Raw genomic sequence first — 9,763 nt, forward strand, 5'->3', positions numbered from 1 at the left:
TCCAAACTACTCTTAAGCCCATAATCAATCGATAGACCCTTATCTTTAATGCTAAATACCATACTCTTGATATATTCACTATTTACATCATTGCTTACGTTGACACTAGATGCTTCTAGTTAGTTTAGATACTCGAAGGGATTTTTCTTTAGCTTTATGTCATTAGTCCAAACAACTTTAATTGCTGACATTTATCTTGGTTTCGTATGATATTTAATTAACAATGCTGATAATTAACTTCATGCTTCTGCGTGTTGTGTCGGTTATACCTATTTTATTTTATTTTAAATAAAAGTTAAAGTATTTTATTCAAAAATAGCAAGAATGTTATAAAGTCATAATAAAATTTTAATTATGAATTGTTATTTAAGAAACACATATACCAAAGTGATATTTAGAGTTATTTATTTTGTAAGTAAGAATTCATTAGATTATTGGAAATTTATTAAATATAAAGAGTTTTTGTTGGACAATGTTTAGATTGAGCATGTATAAGAAAAAATGTTTATCTATTTTGGAACTAATCTGGGAAGAACCATTTGTTTATAGATGGGAAATCATATGGTCTCTCTGAAAGCCCTGAAAACAATTTGTATCATCAAGAAAGAAAAATAACATGCAAATAAACATCAAAAGCTGAGAAAGCCTTTCTTGATTCTTGGTTGTGATCAAGGCCATGTCGAAAATTAGCTAAAGGGATCATCTTGACCTTCCTTCATCCAAGGTGGTCGTTCCCATTCTACTAATGTCAGACCGAAGCTTGTTTGTTGTGGGTTCACCTCTTGTTGCATAATTTTCGCCACTGCCTGGCTTCTGGTAGCTTGTTCCTCCACTTTACTGCTTAATGGTCGTGTTTCTTCATAGGTTTTCTTCTTAGAGCTACTTAGTGGCCTTCATTTTATAGAGGATTTCTCCCCCCTATCTGTTGGCCCCAACTTCTTGGGACTAAGCAGTTTTTCCCCTTGTGAGACTAAGCCCAAAGGATTTGGAGAAGAGGAATTGTCTAAAGAGTTGGAGGGTGTTGGAGGCAGGGGAGGTGGAGGGAATTGAATTCCCATGGCTCCAACTAGAACACGCAAAGTTGTTCGAGCCTAGACAAGATGAAAGTCAAGATCGATAACTCGTATTTCCACCATAGTCGTGACCTCTTCGTGATCCCATAGATGTCATCCAACTAGATTTCTCAGTGCCCAAAGGCCAACCCTATATTTCCGATATCCTGAGCCTTCATTTTAGCAACTAAGGATCAAGTGCACCCCACCAGATCCTTGTCAAATCACTCCACTTCATGGTCATACTAGGGAGGAGGAAGTTGACGTATGTGAAAAACAATTGAATAAAGTATAACATTAAATTGAGATAACAAATACAATATTAAATTTAAATTAATTAAATATATAAATTTTATAGTTGTAAAAACATTCTTAAAATACCACAAAATAAGTATATTTTAATATTATTTTATATATACATTTAATATGCTTGTATAAAATACTAAATGTAAATTAAAAATATAGCCATTTAATTATAAATTATGACCAATACATAATATGTTTTAGCATATAAATTAACCAACTTCTATTATCTATAGCATAGTTTAAATAGACCACTTTTAGGTTTTCATACACATTTTGTTTTGAACTATTACCTTGAAATTTGATAAGAAATTGAAAAAATTATAATTTTAAAGTTCAAAATTGTAATTTTAAAGTGGTCAAACTTTTAGTATTCCAAAGAGTTTTCAAAATATAAAATCATATGGATTTATAATTAACCAACTTCTATTATCTATAGCATAGTTTAAATAGACCACTTTTAGGTTTTCATACACATTTTGTTTTGAACTATTACCTTGAAATTTGATAAGAAATTGAAAAAATTATAATTTTAAAGTTCAAAATTGTAATTTTAAAGTGGTCAAACTTTTAGTATTCCAAAGAGTTTTCAAAATATAAAATCATATGGATTTATAAATTAACCAACTTCTATCATCTATAGCATAATTTAAATAAACCACTTTTAAATGTTCATACACATTTTTTTTACTATTACATTGAAATTTGATAAGAAATTGAAAAAAAAAATTATAATTTTAAAGTTCAAAAAATTGTAATTTTAAAATTGTTAACTTTTAGCATTCCAAAAAGTTTTCAAAATATAAAATCATATGAAATCCATATTTATAAATAATAGAACATTACAATTTCACCAAATTCATAATATAAACTTCCAACCTAAAAAAATCACATATTTGTCACTCACAGATTAAGGACTCATTCCTTACAACAACAAAAATAAATAAATCCTGGAGTGCAAGGTGGAACCACGAATTTGTATTTCCCTGCACACCTTTTTTGATGACAATGGAGCACGCACATGATGCTGATTCAATGTTGATTCCCCCTCCCCAAAAATAAGCTTAAAGTTTAGATTTCATTAAATATTCATATTTTAAACATTCCCCGCTTGAGCGCGCTGAATTTTGAGCCATAAAATGGCTTTGGATAGAAGCCTGACTTCATTGTAGCGAGAGCAAGTCAAAGATTAGGAAGGACACACGAGAAGGGGCGGTGCACGGGCATCGAGGGGAGGGAAAGCTCCGCCAGCTCGGAGGCTATTGAATGACAGCAAAATTCCACCACCTTTGCCAGCTGCATCCTCCAAGGCAACCAAATTGGTACTTGTAACCCGTTGCCTCGTGCCTGTTCGAATTATTATGGTGTCCCCCTCTACTTACGCTTTCCACGACGTGTTCTGCCCTTTCCTGTTGCAGTGGCGCCATTACAGAAGCATGTACTGTCCTAGACTACAGTCTGTCTACTCGACAACACGTCTTTTCGGAACTCTGAGTATCTGAAATTCTTGGAGCACAATTCAGGTTGGGAGCTGAAAAGAAAGACAGAAAAGACATTGGAGATTGAGTGGGGTTGCAGACATTTGCACAATTTGGGCCTTGAAATTCAAAGCTCAGCTTCGTTTTTCTCAGCTTCTTCCCCGTGAGTTGGGGTTTGTGGGTGCTGTGTTCGATGCCCTGCAAGTTCTCTCATTTGACGCGTCCCCACGTGAGGATGGTCGTGCTTACTGGCCTGAATCCCATTTTCTAAGCAACCGACTTTTGTTATCTGTTAGATCAACAAGGGCTTACTTTTCCCAGAAGGCAAAGAGGTAAATTCTGCATATATCCTCCTCAAGTTGCAACGGGCTACAGCTTATTTTTCTTCATGTGCCAACACATGCTGTCCTGGCAGAACAGAGGAGCTGCTTGGAAAGAGATGTGGACTGTATAGAAATACCATATTTCTTCTGGGATTCTAAGAGAACAAAAAATTTGTAGCAAAGAAGTTCAGAGGTGTTTGAAAGCTCTGGCAAAAGAAATTGTGGCAAAGAAGTTCAGAGGGGTTTGAAAGCTCTGGGCACATTACAGATGTGGGTTTGTGGGTTTAATTTAATATGGATCTGTGCTAGTTTGGTGATGTAAAGAAGCTGGGATGTTATGTGATTGAAGAAGGGGCTTGGTATGTTATGTGATTGAAAAGGGGCTAGCTTGCTTGCTTGCTGAGTGCAAAGATAATCAATTGAGAATCAAGATGAGGATGATGATTGATTTGACCAGTGACAGAGGATCTGCCATAGAAATCATAGACAGGGCCACCTCTGTGGATTGCCAGAAGGATGTAGGGTGTTGGAGATCACTTAGATCTGTAATGGAGTTTGTGATCCCCTGCTGTGGCTGTCAATCCATGAACAGCAATAGCAATGACTCAGACTGTGATGATGCAGATTCGACCATTAGTGGATCAAGCAAAGTGACAGGAACCATCTTTGGGTACAGGAAAGGAAGAGTGAGTTTCTGCATTCAGGAGGACCCAAGCAGTCCTCCATTGCTGATACTAGAATTTGGGATCCCAACATGTTTCTTGGCCAAGGAAATGCAGCATGGGTTGCTTCGTATTGCATTGGAATGTGATAAAAGGAAGGCTTCTGCTCAAACTGGGTCTCTGTTCTCGGTTCCAGTGTGGACAATGTACTGCAATGGGAGGAAGGTGGGATTTGCAAGAAAAAGGCAGGCCACAGAGAGTGATCGCACAGTTTTGAAGCTGATGAGATCTATATTTGTTGGAGCAGGTGTTTTGAGAAGATTAGATATGGCCAAGGGCGAGGAAGCTGGAGAGCTGATGTACATGAGAGCCACTTACAAGCGAGTGAGTGGTTCCTCTGATTCAGAATCCTTTCATCTCATTAATCCTGATGGAAGTACCCGCCAGGAGCTGAGCATCTTCTTTCTGCGTTCTTGATATATTGCTAATGTTATAATTTTTCATGCAAAATCCATACCGGATTGTTGATGCAGGTATGCTCTGGTAATGTTTGGGCTACGGACATGGTTATCTTAGACATATTGTTACCGTTATAAATTGTAAACCTTTGCAATTTAACAGGACATCCAGTGCAATTTACTGTGGCCAACGTAGAGTATTGTTGTTTTTTTTTTTTTTTTTTGAAGTTAATACAAACCATGTTATATATGATTGAAGTATGGAGTCTGGACTCGAGTCCCTTTGCGTCACTTCAAAAAATGATAGCGTAAAAGATTTGATACCAGTATATATTATATTCATCTTCATTTTAACTGTAAATCAAGTTATAATCCTTTTAATTTAAAATAAAACAAACTTCTTGTATAAAAAATGGGTATCTTCATTTTAACTGTAAATCAAGTTATAATCCTTTTAATTTAAAATAAAACAAACTACTTGTATAAAAAATGGGTATCTTCAATTTTGGTAGATTTTGAGAATATGACAGATTTTGAGAATATTCTGGAATCTGATTTTGAGAATATGCATTTTAAAGTAAAATTTGAAAATATCACAGATTTTAAAAATATTCTGGAATCTGATAGTGAAAAGAGAAATAAAAAATTTGGAATCTAACAATCAAAAAATATATTAAAAAAATTGATTGACCTCTTTTCCAGGTTCATTTTCACATACAGCAATCAACCTAAGTTCAAGAATAAAAAACAAAAGTAAATCTCAATTAAAATGCAAGTCTTCTTAATATTTAAAGAATTTCTAATTAGAATGTATATTTAGTTAGAGAGAAATTCTTCGGCGAAAATCACATGGAATACCATTTGTCGACGCGTTTCGAACCAACCAGTGTGGTTCATCGTCAGGACAAGTTGAAGAAGCAGATCCAACTTAGCATGTTATATAGACCGAGCAGAGCCTCCAACGGCTAGTTTGACCAACCGTTAATATTGATATTAATTGTGATATTATTAATTATAATAATCATAATAATAGTTATTGTATTAATAATAATAATAATATTAATTTTAATATTAACAATAGCAATAATGATATTATTTTTTATAACAATGGGAGGGACATGATTAACAATAGCATCTCTAACTTGAAAAATATTAAGAATAAGAGGGCTGTTGGTATTAACCCTCCTTCTAGTAACAGGGTTATTAATCTTTCCAGTTTCGATTTTTCCCCTGTTGTTTTTAAAGTTTTGGGCAAAGGTTTAAATTTCGCCTTAGCCCCTAGGAAAATCCCCGTTGAGGATATTATCTGTGATATTGAGTTCGGGATCCGAGGTTTACCTGATAGGATCAAAGATACTATCAGGCAGGATTGTGCAATTGCCTTGAGAAAGGCTAAGCCACCTAAGAGTAACCTCAGCAAAGAAGAATCTTTAGCTCTTAGATCCTTAAACCAGAACAATGATATCATTGTTCTTAAGGCAGACAAGGGTGGTGCTACCGTAATTCTCAACAAGGTTGATTACCGCAGCAAGATGTTGGATCATCTTCATAATAGTGGTAGCTACAAAAAACTTCCCAAAAATCCTTTGAAGAAGATAGCTAGAAATGTGGCTTTGGCCATTAAATCCATTAGCTCTTTAAGTTCCTTGCACCATAAGCTCATTGAAAGCAACCCTATTACTCCCCGAATCTATGGCCTCCCCAAGATTCACAAGGAAGGAGCCCCATTAAGGCCCATCGTCAACACCATTGGTGGTCCTACCTACCTTCTTGCGAAGTTCCTTGCGTTGAAGCTTAAGCCCCTTGTTGGTCGTACGGAGTCCTTCGTAAAAGACTCTGCTTCCTTTATTGAAGAGCTCAAGGACATTAAGCTTGATCCTGGGGACATTCTTGTCAGTTTTGATGTTGTCTCCCTGTTCACTTGCATCCCTATTAATGAAGCCATGGATGTGATCAACCGCCTTACGGATCCTAACACGGCTAGGTTGGTTGAGATCTGTCTCACTTCCACCTTCTTCAGTTTTGAAGGAGAGTTCTTCGAGCAAACTTGTGGGGTTGCAATGGGATCCCCCCTTTCCCCTGTTGTTGCTAATCTGTTTATGGAAGATTTTGAGTCCAGGGCTCTGAATTCTGCCCGGCTCTTGCCCAAGCTATGGAGGAGGTATGTGGATGACACCAATGTCATCTGGTCTCATGGCCAGGTTGAGCTTGATCTCTTCTTTGATCATCTCAACAAGCAATTCTCAGCGATTAAGTTCACTAAGGAGCAAGAAGTTGATGGATGCCTTCCATTCCTTGACATTCTTATTTCTAAGAATGAGGATGGTTCCCTCGCCCATCGAGTTTTTCGAAAGAAAACTCATACGGAGCAGTATCTTCATGCCAGTTCCCACCATTTCCCAGCGCAAAAGATGGGGGTTCTTAGTACCCTTGCTACTCGGGCCCTGAGGATCTCGGACAAGAAGAGCTTTGAGAAGGAAAAATCCCATCTGCTGGATGTCTTTGTGGAGAATGGTTACAGTAGATACATGGGTCATAGGGCTTTCCTTAAAGCTTCCAAGAATTCTCTGGTGAAAAGAGAGCCAAAAGATCGTGTTCCTGGTGTCCATCTTCCTTATGTTCAAGGGACCACTGATAGAATTGGTAGGATTCTCAGGAGACATAGTATCCCGGTGTCCTTCAGGCCCCTGAACACCATTCGTTCGTCTCTCAGATCGGTGAAGGATCCCATTGACCCTAAAGATATAAAGGGTGTTTATATGATCCCTTGTTCTTGTGGGACCCCCTATATTGGGGAGACTGGTCGTTCCATTAATCAGGGGATTAGTGAGCACGCAGCAGATCTGAAGCATAGGAGATTTAAATCTTCCGCTTTGGCTGAACATGCTGAGAAAACCAATCATCATGTTTGTATCGAAGAAGCCAGTGTTATTGCTAAGGTTCCGCTTTTCCATCATCGAAAATTCAGGGAAGCGCTTGAGATCGAAAAGATACCAAGCAATCTCAATAGAGAGGATGGTTGGAAAGTCAGTAGGTGTTGGGTCCCAGCCCTCTCTTCCTAGGTGTTTTTTCGTCCTCTTTGGTTTTTGGTGTCTTTTTTCGTTATTTTCACTTATTTATTTATTTTATTATTGTTATTATTATTTTATTTATTTGTTTTTTATATTTTTCTAATCGCCTTTCCTATTATTTTTATTGATTATTTTATTTAAGGGCCTCCGTGTAACTTATTTCCTTTCTGCTTATATTTCTAATCTATCATCCTTTGTTTTTCTTTATTACCTTTATTATTTAACACACAAAATTTTTATAATATTTTTAAAGTAAAATTAACTTTATACATTACTCTATACACCTAATTTTTCCTTTTATTTTTATTTTTATTTAGTTATTAATTTTTATTTTATTTTATTTATTATTATTATTATTATTATTATTATTTTTTTTATTATTTATTTATTTATTATTATTTTATTTATTTTTATTTTTATTTATTTTATTCATTTATTTATTTTATTGTTATTTTTATTATTATTTCTATTTTTATTCATTTAGTTATTTTTATTCACATTTAACTCTTATTCTCATTTAGTTATTTATTTTTATTTATTTATTATTTTAGTTACTATTATTTTATTTCATTTTATTTATTTATTTATTTATTTTATTTATTTATTTTTTATTTTTTATTTTATTTTATTTTATTTTATTTATTTATTTATTTTATTTGTTTATTTATTTTATTTTTATTATATTTATTTTGTGTTTTTTGTATTTAATTTTTATTATTATTTTATTCATTTAGTTATTTTTTTCACATTTAACTCTTAATTTATTCATAGAAGCGGTTTGTTGCAACTAATTTCCTTTTAAAAATAATTGACTTTTAATTTTTAAATATTTATTAATAAACTATTATTTTGATCCCGGTCCTTTAGTCAATATTAACGGTTGGTCAAACTAGCCGTTGGAGGCTCTGCTCGGTCTATATAACATGCTAAGCTGGATCTGCTTCTTCAACTTGTCATGACGATGGACCACACTGGTTGGTTCGAAACGCGTCGGCAAATGGTATTCCATGTGATTTTCGCCGAAGAATTTCTCTCTAACTTGATATGGATCACAGAAGCCTGAACTCTATTATAAAATGTATATTTTTATAAATATACATTTTAATATATAAAGTATTTCTAACTAAAATTTTAATATTTAAAATATTTTTAACTAAAATGAATTTGGTGATGATGATGATAATGGTTAACGTCTGGTGAGACCAAACAATTATCTATCAGACCTAAATAAATAAATTATTTATTTTGATTTAAGATTTTATTCCTATGCTCAAAAAGCTTGGAGAGAAGCCTCCCGAGCTCACTATAATTTTGACATTGTAAAAGGCTAGGAAGGTCAGTATTGTAACAAAGATTGTGAAACTGAGATCTAATGTGGTTGTACGCAGGACACTCTAAGAGGAAGTGGTTTTCATCCTCGATGCTCCTATTCTCACATATATGGCAGATCCTTTCCATCCATGGCGTTTTAGGAACTGCCCAACGACCTGTTTCACTATGGAGCTCATGAGAATTCGTTTTAATCTTTGCTATATTAATTTTCTTCTTTGAGCTAGTTAAAATAGAGAGATACTTTTGATCTTCTAGGGTGGGGTTGATGACCTTCTTATAATAACTTAATTTTACTTAATTTATTATTAGTATAACCACATTAAAAATATTCATGTGGTTGATATAGCCGAAGGCTTTATAAATATAACAAAAAAAACTATTGCAACACGAACACTGGCTTATCAATGTACACATTTACATGATTAACCATGTATAAAAAGGTGGGCAACTTTAACTTGAGACAAAAAAAGAATTACAGATCTTATGGTAAAATGGACCATTTTGCTAAATAAAATTTGCTTATATATTAATTTCCCCATGTAATTAGAATATGAACTTATTAAAATTGGAATAATCTCAAATCCCTAATAAATTGGTGAGTGGAGAGCCATGTGACACAAATCTAATTCAATTTGAAAAAAAAAAATTACACATCTTATTGTAAAATGAACCATTTTGCTAAATAAAATTTGCTTATATATTAATTTCCCCATGTAATTAGAATATGAATTTATTATAATTGGAATAATTTCAAATCTCTAGGAAATTGGTGGGCAGAGCTGCAAGTGACACAAATTTAATTTTTTAAATTTATTAAAGTTGCAACATAACAAACTCAGTAACACATTACAGCCATTGATAGTATTAAGACTAAATATACGCTAAGCCTATTCCTTTGAGAATCAATCTAGATCATCAATTAAAACAAAAATTCCACAAATCTTTATCCAGTTAAATTCAAATAAAACCCGAAATTAATAAAAAACAATTATATTCACTGATTATACTTTTATTATAAATTAATTAAAAAACAAAAATCTATGATGAACAGAGATGTCGAAAGACATATCGTTACGGTTATTGG

The 9,763-nt window shown here is 33.9% G+C and overlaps 1 pseudogene; it reads left to right on the plus strand.

The window, feature by feature from the left end:
- The first annotated feature begins 2,533 nt into the window (after window positions 1–2,533).
- On the plus strand, window positions 2,534–4,467 carry LOC149234480 (protein MIZU-KUSSEI 1 pseudogene; annotated as a pseudogene).
- The last annotated feature ends 5,296 nt before the right edge of the window (window positions 4,468–9,763 follow it).

The sequence above is a fragment of the Pinus tabuliformis genome, chromosome 8, assembly GCF_031772625.1.
Source record: "Pinus tabuliformis cultivar Carrire ecotype Pingquan chromosome 8, CPIR1, whole genome shotgun sequence".
NCBI lineage: Eukaryota > Viridiplantae > Streptophyta > Pinopsida > Pinales > Pinaceae > Pinus > Pinus tabuliformis.